The sequence below is a fragment of the Belonocnema kinseyi genome, chromosome 10 (genome assembly GCF_010883055.1).
Source record: "Belonocnema kinseyi isolate 2016_QV_RU_SX_M_011 chromosome 10, B_treatae_v1, whole genome shotgun sequence".
In the NCBI taxonomy this organism is placed as follows: domain Eukaryota; kingdom Metazoa; phylum Arthropoda; class Insecta; order Hymenoptera; family Cynipidae; genus Belonocnema; species Belonocnema kinseyi.
This window is the reverse complement of record NC_046666.1, coordinates 111349082-111358829: the sequence shown is the minus strand read 5'-3', so window position 1 is coordinate 111358829 and position 9748 is coordinate 111349082.

Here is a 9748-nt window from a genome sequence, read left to right as displayed (position 1 = left end):
AAAGATGTACATAAATGAATAAACATATAGTGAGATCGCGGGAAAGAGTGTGTGATACGAAATTTTATATTGTAATTTCATGCAGGATATTTGAAATTTTGTGGAAGATTTTTCTATGCTATTTCAGATTAAGGCAATAGTGTTAGTATTGAAATTTTTCCATATGAAATCAATTCAGCAAGAAGACTTTAAGATAGGAAGTGAAGAATTGAGAAAAAGTTCAGAATCTGCATTTAAACTGGTCCATTTGAAAACTCATCTTTTGTAGGGTGGGTTTTAATCGACGAAATAAATTTCCGGTCATTTCCCGGTTTTTTTTTCCGGTTCGCAAACATTTTTCACGGTCAATGCAATTTGAAAAATGGAAGACTAAAGCTAAACAATTTTCCACTTGAGGTAATAAGAACTGAGCTGCAAATAAAAGCATTCAAAGTAGAACTGTCAAATTTTGAACTTTTAAAATTCAAATTTAAAAGTTTTTAATTAAAAAATGTTTTCAAATGCTCAATAATTTACGCGTATAAAATTGAAGGTACTAACATTTTTTGATATTAAAAAAAAATACACCCACATTATCATTTTTAATGCTCTACATTTAAAAATCAATCACTGAACTTTAAAATTGTCAAATTATATATTTTCAGGAATTTTAAGCTAGAAACATGGAATATTGAAAAATTGAAAAAAATTAACTGAACACTTCTTAAATTAGAAATTTAGTTATTTTCTTTTTAAATACTTTAAACATCCTTCGAAAGCTTCAAAATTTTATTTCAAAATCTTGAGAAATCTAGAAGTTTTTTTAAATTTAAAATTATTTTGGAAACTTTTTCAGAACTTCGAAATATCTGTCAAAATGAAATTAATTTTTTTTACAATTTTCTGAAAATGCAGAAAATTCTATAAAATTTATTTACAATTTGGATGTATAAGTAACAATTAAATTCATTTATCAAAAATGTGGAAATTAACTTAGTAGGTTATGTTTATAATGACAGCTACCTTGTACACTTAATAAAGTACACTTACCATTATGTATAATATAAAGTACACTTACCAATATGTATAATGCAAATAGTGCAACTTTAGCTTACACGAAAATATTGATCCGCTCCGGATGGGCACGTTAGATTCACTTTAAAATTTGTATTTTCAATAGAAACACCACTACAATTTTCACAATGTTAATCTTAACACGACGCGCTTTCGCAAACGGATAGCGTCAGCAGTGTCCGCTTCTTGCACCTTATTTAAATATCGAGAACTTTCACAGGTGTTGACATTGATTTACAATGTAGCCATGATTCATGATTTCAAATCTTTTGAGCGAAGACCGAGACGCTAACGGATGCTATGGTAACCAAGATGGCTAAAAGTGGTGGAGTGCGAATGGGGACGAAATTGGGGGAGAGGATGGCTAGACCATGTATTCTTAGATCATGATCCCAACCATGTCCCAGCTTTGGCATCTGGAGTCACATCCCATCTCTGGCCACGCAGGATGACCAACAATTAGGGCGCTTCACAGATTTGGGTGATTTCAGAGAATTAAAAGAATTTTACGCATTTCGCTGCATTAGAAAATTACAGGAATTCAGACAATTTCGGTAATTTTATAGAATTAAGGGAATTTAAGAAATTCATCTCGGAATTTAGATCCATGTGAAAATATTTCCCAGAAAATACTCCACGGCAATTCTATTGAGTTTCCATGGAAATTCCTCTAAGCTTCCGTTATCAGTACCTCTACCCCTAATCGATTTCGAAAGTCTCGACCTTGGTCCCAAAATAATTCGTTTGCACCAGGTGTAAAAAATACATATTTCTTGAGAAATTTGAGGGTGGCGTCCCATGATGGCAGAATTGCCTTGCGTTTTGGTAATGCGTCAAATCACGCAAGTCAATTCTGCAATAATGGGACGCCACCCTACCGCAATCTGCAAAACGTAACGCATTTCGGACTCGGTGGCGTCCCATGATTGCAGAATTGCGTTTTGCATAATGCATCAATTTACTACACATTTCAGCCAATATTATTCTCCTAGTTATTCAGAGAAACACTGTGATTGGCTGAAATGTCCTGTGATTTGACGCATTATGCAACACAATTCACTAGATATTACAGCCAATAATATTCTCCTCATTATTCAAATAAACACTGTGATTGGCTGAAATGTCTAGTGATTTAACCATTAGACAAAACGCAAGGCAATTCTGCCATCCTGGGACGACACCCTCAAATTTATCAAGGAATATGTTTTTTTCACACCTGGTGCAAACGAATTGTTTTGGGACCAAGGTCGAGACTTCCGAAATCGATCAGGGGTTGAGTTAATGATAACGGAAGCTTAGTAGAATTGCCATGGAAACACAATGGAATTTCCAACTGGAATTTCCGTGGAGTATTTTCCGGGAAATATTTTCACATGGGTCTAAATTCCGAAATGAATTTCTTAAATTCCCTTAATCCTATAAGATTACCGAAATTGTCTGAATTCCTGTAATTTTCTAATGCAGCGAAATGCGTAAAATTCTTTTAATTCTCTGAAATCATCCAATGCTGTGAATATTCTAGATTCCTTGAATTCTAAAAATTCTCTGCATTCTTTGACTTCCCTGAAATTCCCCGTAGTTTTTCACCATTGTATCCTAAATATCCTAAATTCCTTTCAATATTTTGAATTCCTGAAATTCGTTGAATAAGAAATTCAGAGTATTTAAGGAACTCGGGGGATTCAGAGCATTAATGGAATTTTATAAACTCATTAAATTGAATTAATTTAATGAGTTTTAGAATTTTGGGGACAAAATAATTTTAATTTATTTGCCTAAATTTCCTAAATTCTTTAAATTCTCTCAATCACCTGAACTCCTGACATTCATAAAATTGAAGGAATTGAAAGAGTTCAGAAAATGTATGTAACATTCTCTGAACTTTTTCAATTGCTTTAATTTACTTGAATGTATTGATTTCCTTTAATGCTCTGGTATCCCTAAAGTTCTATCAATTCCTTCATTATTCTGAATTTCATGAATGCTCTACATTATTTAAATGTTCTGGAACCCTTGAAAATACCTTAACTCCCTAAAATCCTGGGGTTTTCTTGAATAATTTGAATTTTCTGAATTTCTTGAATACGATGAATTTCCCGATTTCCTTAAATATTTGGAATTCCCTGGATTGCATACATTTTCTGAATATTCTGAATTCCGTAAATCCTCTAAAATTGTGAAAATCTGCCAATTTGTTCAGTGTTCAGAAACCCTGGATTTTTCTAAATTTTGCATATTAGGAAAATTTAAAAAATACACTTTATTATCTACATGTCCCATGACCGTACATTGTACGGTTTACAGATTTGGACAATTAGGAGGCTGCCAATACCGCACCATTTTAAGAAAAAAAAACAATCTATACAAGAAAAGGCGTCCTTATTGGATGATTTCTACTCCGCACTTAACTTATATGCACCATGGGATAGACCAGTTTCGATATATGCAGATTACATATTAGCAGAGTATAAAAACTTTCCTTGTGCTACTTCTTAAAAAAAGGGTTACAAGCAAACGGGATTAGTAGTAAAATATTCTTCTTAAACTTGACTACCCTACCGAAAAGAATCTTTGAGTATATACTAAAAATTCTTTAGATCAAAGAATCTCAGAGAAATTCTCCGCAGGCACTCAGGTAGATATTTTTAAAGGTCCAGGAAGCTCGTTTAAATAGTCTGAAAGCTTTAAAATATCCTTTCCGAAATTGAAATAAGAATACGATCATAAATAACAAGCAGAGAGGCTATCTCAATAGAGTAGCCGACACTCAAGGGTCCTTTGTTAAGCTTCCGGATTAAAATTTAGAAGTAGATTTTTTTAAATTTCATAATTAACAGCCTAAAACATAATAATTCGGAATCTATGGATTTTGATGACTTTAGATATCTAACTTTCTTTTTAATGCTTAAAATCGGAATTAATAGAACGTTTCTCGTAAATGGAATGAGATACGTCAAAAAAAGACAACATTTTTGAATTCAATTAGAAAATTGTATAACAGTATATAAGTTATAATTATAAATAAGTATAATGAGAAAATCCATCAATTAAAAAAAAGTGTTAATAATTTGAAGAGAAATTTAAAAAGGGATAGCGGATTAGCCACGACCAACTACTGTAAATAACTCTGCCCGCCCGGTAAGTGACGAATACAAAAGGAACATTATATTACCGTCCCACCACTCTTAAAAGGGCCACTAAAAGGATCTTGAAAAGGACCCAAATCTCTCAAACTATCTCCGAGACTATTTTGTGTCAAATCGTCTCAAATGGGCCAAGCTATTTCGCTAAAGAAAACTCAGAGTTTTCTTTCGGTAGGGTAGTCATCCCGAATCCCATATTTACTTTTTTTGCACAAATGATCTGCAAAAGCATAGTGATATTTTATTTTATTATATCAATACTTACCCCAGAATAATTCCCGCCGTTATTACACATTTAAAAAAATATTTTAACCATCAATTTCTTTTTTTACTTGTCAAACTCTTTTCAAATATTCGGACACATTACGAGCGCCGGGGCTAACATATTCTCAAGTCCCTGCGCGGGTCAAACTTATCAGTTTCGCAACACTTTTCAGCAAATTTCCTGCAATCATCTGATTGGTCGAATTACCTACTCCGCAAATCTGCTGATCTGCTAATATGTATCAATGGGACTGCGCCCTGAGTTCCAAATTAGGATTAACCACACATAACTCACTTTTCTCAGGACCCGTCATTATACAACAATTTTACACATTTTGAAAAATATTCTAACCACCAATTTCCTTTTTCACTTGTCAAACACTTTTCAAACATTCGAAAACCTTAAGAGTGCGTGGGTCGAACTTATCAACTTTCGGAACACTTTTCAGCAAATTCCCTGCAGTCATCTGATTGGTCAAATAACCTACTCCGCAAATCTGCTGACCTGCTAATATGTATCAATGGGACTGCGCCCTGAGTTCCAAATTAGGATTAACCACACATAACTCACTTTTCTCAGGACCCGTCATTATACAACAATTTTACACATTTTGAAAAATATTCTAACCACCAATTTCCTTTTTCACTTGTCAAACACTTTTCATACATTCGAAAACCTTAAGAGTGCGCGGGTCGAACTTATCACTTTCGGAACACTTTTCAGCAAATTCCCTGCAGTCATCTGATTGGTTGAATAACCTACTCCGCCAATCTGCTACCAGGGATGGGTACGTATAATACTTCACACCTCATCTCTGTATGTATCCATGGGACTGCGCCCTTAGGCATTTAAACTCAATGCTCGAAGGAAGAGGACATGCGTACTGTGATTTGTTATCTCCTTATATCCCGCAAGAAATGTGCGAATGAGTACCGTGTGAATGACAACCAGCCCTATCCGACTCGCCGACCTTTTGTACAGTAGCTGTTGTCGCTTACAAGTTACACATGACGGGTGAACTCATCCGGTAGCCACCAGATAGCGCGTCATTCATCCTGCTCCAGAAAAACATTGAGTCTAATGAACAAAAACTTTTAAAATAATAAAAAAGCGGTTTTTAATGTATTCTTTTGGCTTTTGATGATAATAGTGAGATTTAGTGCATTTTTATGAATCTTTTGATACGTAAAATATGGGTCGTTACAAGGGCAGGTCGTGCAATTCGGGATACAAATCCGCAAAAGAAAAGCGGACCCTTCTTTTAGTTCCTTCAAGTTCAGATCGTCTTCTTGAATGGGAAAAAGCAGTTTTTCGACATAATTACACTTTAAAAAGTGGTCAATTTGTTTGTGAGCTACATTTTTTATCTGAACAAATTATTAGAACAAGCGAGAACTGAAGGATTCCAATGACAAGGTTTTATCCTCGGTATATATGTGTTTTATAAGTTTTATACTTCTAAAAAACAATATTTTTATACTTAAAGTGCAATTTAAATAGAAGTCATACTAAGAATTAAAAAAATTGTATTACGAATAAGTTAACGAAACAGAAAATTTCAGTGTTTTTTGTCTGCATACAAAAGTAATACGAGAGTTTATTATTATAAGTATTATTTTATAGAACTTTGAGAAGAATTATTTATAAAATTACGAAGTAGGAAAGTAGGTATGTTTTCTGCTTTATTTTTTTCATACTCAAATTTTTTTGAATCCTCAACCACTTTCGACCTAATTGATATATTTATCGTTTTCTTTTTTATTTTGATAGCCTTTATTGGTTTATTTTGAAACGCACCGAGAAATATAAAAAGCTTTAAAATTAATAAATTGGCGAAGGTTTTTTTGAAAATGTTAAGAGTTGCTTTAAAAAAACCCAAAATTATATACTTTACTCTTTTGCAATACCTTATATCGTTTGAGAGGAAAATTAAATATAAAATTTATAAGAAAAAATCATTCTTTCGGCTTATAAAATGGTTTAGCCCGCATAAAGCTGATAGAATGACTTTCTTATATTAGCAGAAACTTTTCAAAAATATTGGGAAGAATAAAAAGCTGGGATTTTCTAGAAACTATATTTTTATTTCTCAAAGTTGGATGATAAAATTTAAGATTTCCTGGTAAATGCCACCTTTTCATTCTTCCCAAAATTTAAACAAGGTTTCTGCTAACAGAAGAAAGGCATCATATAAGCTTTGGGCGGTTTAAACCATTCTTTAAGTCGGGAGAATAGGGTTCTTTCGCGAATTTAGATAAAATAATTATTTAATACATATTTTTAATCTGAATCGAAAGGGCGTTATAATTTTTTTTTCTTTTGTGTCGTTCAACAGAAAAAATTATTAAAAATTGGAGGCGGTTAAACACTTATTCAAATTGGTGTCACGTGGGTGTCACATGACTCAGAGGTTCTCATAATTATCGATCAATGTGACGTGTGAAACTTATGAAAAAGAGGCTAGGCCACGGTCTGCTGTTAATTCTGACTATTTTGATTTGACAGCTTTATTTGTTAAGGATTATATTTTAAAATAAAAAATTCATTGCTGAATTATTCTCGCAAACGATACAAAATTCGCGAAAGGCCAAGGTGTTATTTTTATAGGAATTTTAGGTCTGAAAAGTTTGTTCTAAAAAAAATTTCATATCTTTCGTTCACAAAAGTAATTGGAAAATCTGATTATATGAAAAAGAAAATTCTCCAGACGACAAAAGTTATTTGGTCTGCATAAAACCCACAAGATATCTTTATTATCAGACTAACAATTTTAAACGAAATTGGCAAAAATATATAATTGTGGGTTTTTTTAAAGCAACTTTTCATATTTTTAGAAAAACGACCGCTATTTTATTAATTTTGTAGCTTTTTTATAGTTTTCAATGGATTCCAAAATAAGATAATAAACGCTGTTAAAATCAAAAAGAAGTTATTAAAGATTTAAAAAGCTAGTCAATTGAAGAAGAAGTGAGCCAAGCTTCTTTTCGAATAAATCAAAAGCCCCATAGTTGAAGCCAATTTAGCTTACCTTCAGTACCTTAACTGATTCATTTAGTTTGTAAGTTTTTCTAAGTAATGATGAATATCTGCATGTCTCAAAGGTGTTATTTATGTACTATTTGCATTAAGATATACATGACACTAAAAATTTGCATGTATGATAGTACATATATTGGATGTTATTAAGGTGTGAATTTTCGAAAAATATACTGAATTTATGGACTTTGCTTATATTTACTTATTCTTTTAATCTTTCCACCCCCTCCCCTCACACACACTTTTTATACGTGTATTTTGTTGAAAAAAATGTATTTTATTCATTGATAAGAATAAATTATGTAATAAACTTGTGTTTGAATTACAGAAATATTTGCATGCAACAATTTTGATTGGTTTGTTATATTTAACCAAAAAATTTCTCGTTCTTAAAAATTGAATTAATAACATTGAAAATTGTTTAATTCCTGATTTATAATGCTGATGCGTGGTGTAATGATGAAATTCAGGCTGCCCAAAAAGCAAAGAGAGAAGCGTACAGGAGAACTTTGAACATCGCAGGTCTTAGCAATGAGGAAAAAAATAGATGTAGAAATGATTATAGACACGTAAACAGGATACTCAAACGATTAGTTAAAGAACGTAAAGATACAATTAGAGCAGAAGAAGAGATGAAAGTACAAAACGACTTTGAAGGAAGCAAGAAACTACTTTATAAAAAAATGAAAGAAAACAAAACTACAGAATTTGTCAACATGAGAAATAGTAGGGGGGAAATGGTATATGATGCAAAAGGAATACTAGAGACTTTCAGAGACTATTTTAGGAGACAATTCGGAGATGAAGCTATAGGACACCACAACTGCGATGTTGAACGCAATGCGATAGAAAACTCAATTGAGAAAGTCTGTGTCACGGAGGTTAGGGATATAATTAAGAACTTGAAAAACGGTTAGGCTGCCGGGGTAGACGGTATTAACGCTGAAATGCTTAAACACGGTGGCGAGTGCATACCACATAGACTGTGCTTATTAAGTACCGTAAGTAAAACATATTCAAAAATACTTATTCGTAGCTTAATGAAAATAACAAAAGCAAAGACTCGGGAAGTCTAAAGTGGGTTTATGCCAGGAAGGTCATGCACGAATCAAATATTTAGCTTGAGGCAAATAACGGAAAAAAGTTTAAGAGTAGGAAAAAAAGTTTTCTGTGAATTTGTTGACCTAGAAAAAGCTTTTGACAAGGTAGCTAGAAGGAAACTTTGGGAAGTCCTGAAAGAGTGTGGAGTCAATGGATGGCTCCTACAAGCTATAAAAACAATATATACGGGTAGCAAAGCGAGTGTAAGGGTGAATGGGAAATTGAGTGACTGTTTCGATATTATTCAAGGAGTTAGACGAGGATGCGTTATGTCTTTATGGTTCTTTATATTATTTATGAACAAGTGTTTAAGAATGGCTCTTTTCGACGAAGCGGGTGTGGATCTCGAAACAGTAAGGGTACGTGTGTTAGCGTTCGCAGATGATACGGTTGTTATGGCAGAGTCAATCGAAGCCTTACAAAGAATGTTGAATAAAATAGATGCAAACATGAAGAGCATGGGCCTAAAAATTAACGCAAATAAAACAAAAACTATGATGTTCGAAGGAAAGAGTGAGAAAACACTATGCAATATTTTATTAAATGATGAGGGAATTGAACAAGTTGATAAGTTCACATACCTTGGTAGCTTATTTACTAGGAACGGGAAGATAGATGAGGAATTAGATAGACGTATAAACGAAGGTAAGAAGGTTATTGGTAGAGCAGGTCCCCTTATCAGAAGTAAAAATATATCAAAGCTAAAATGGCAATACATAATTCTATATTTATGCTGACTGTACTATACGGTAGCGAGTCATGGACTTATCAAGAAAAAAATAAGAGTAAAATTACCGCAATTGAAATGAGATTCATGCGCATAATATGCGGGAAAACTCTGATGGACAAAGTAAGTAACGAGATAGTTCTAAAAGAACGTGGTGCAGAAAAGACGCTAGTAGAAACATGGGAAAGAAATCGGTTAAGATGGTTCGGGCATGTTGAGAGAATGCCAAATGAACGACTAATGATACAAGTGTATCAGGGTAAAGTAAATGGCAGCGTGCCCAGAGGTAGACCGCTGAAAGAATGGTTAGAATGTGTGAATGAGACTGTAGTTAGAGGAAACATAAGAAGTAACAGAAACACGAGAGCCTCCATGAAAAAATGCATGGACATAAAAGAAGCCAGAGAAGTATGCCAGGACAAG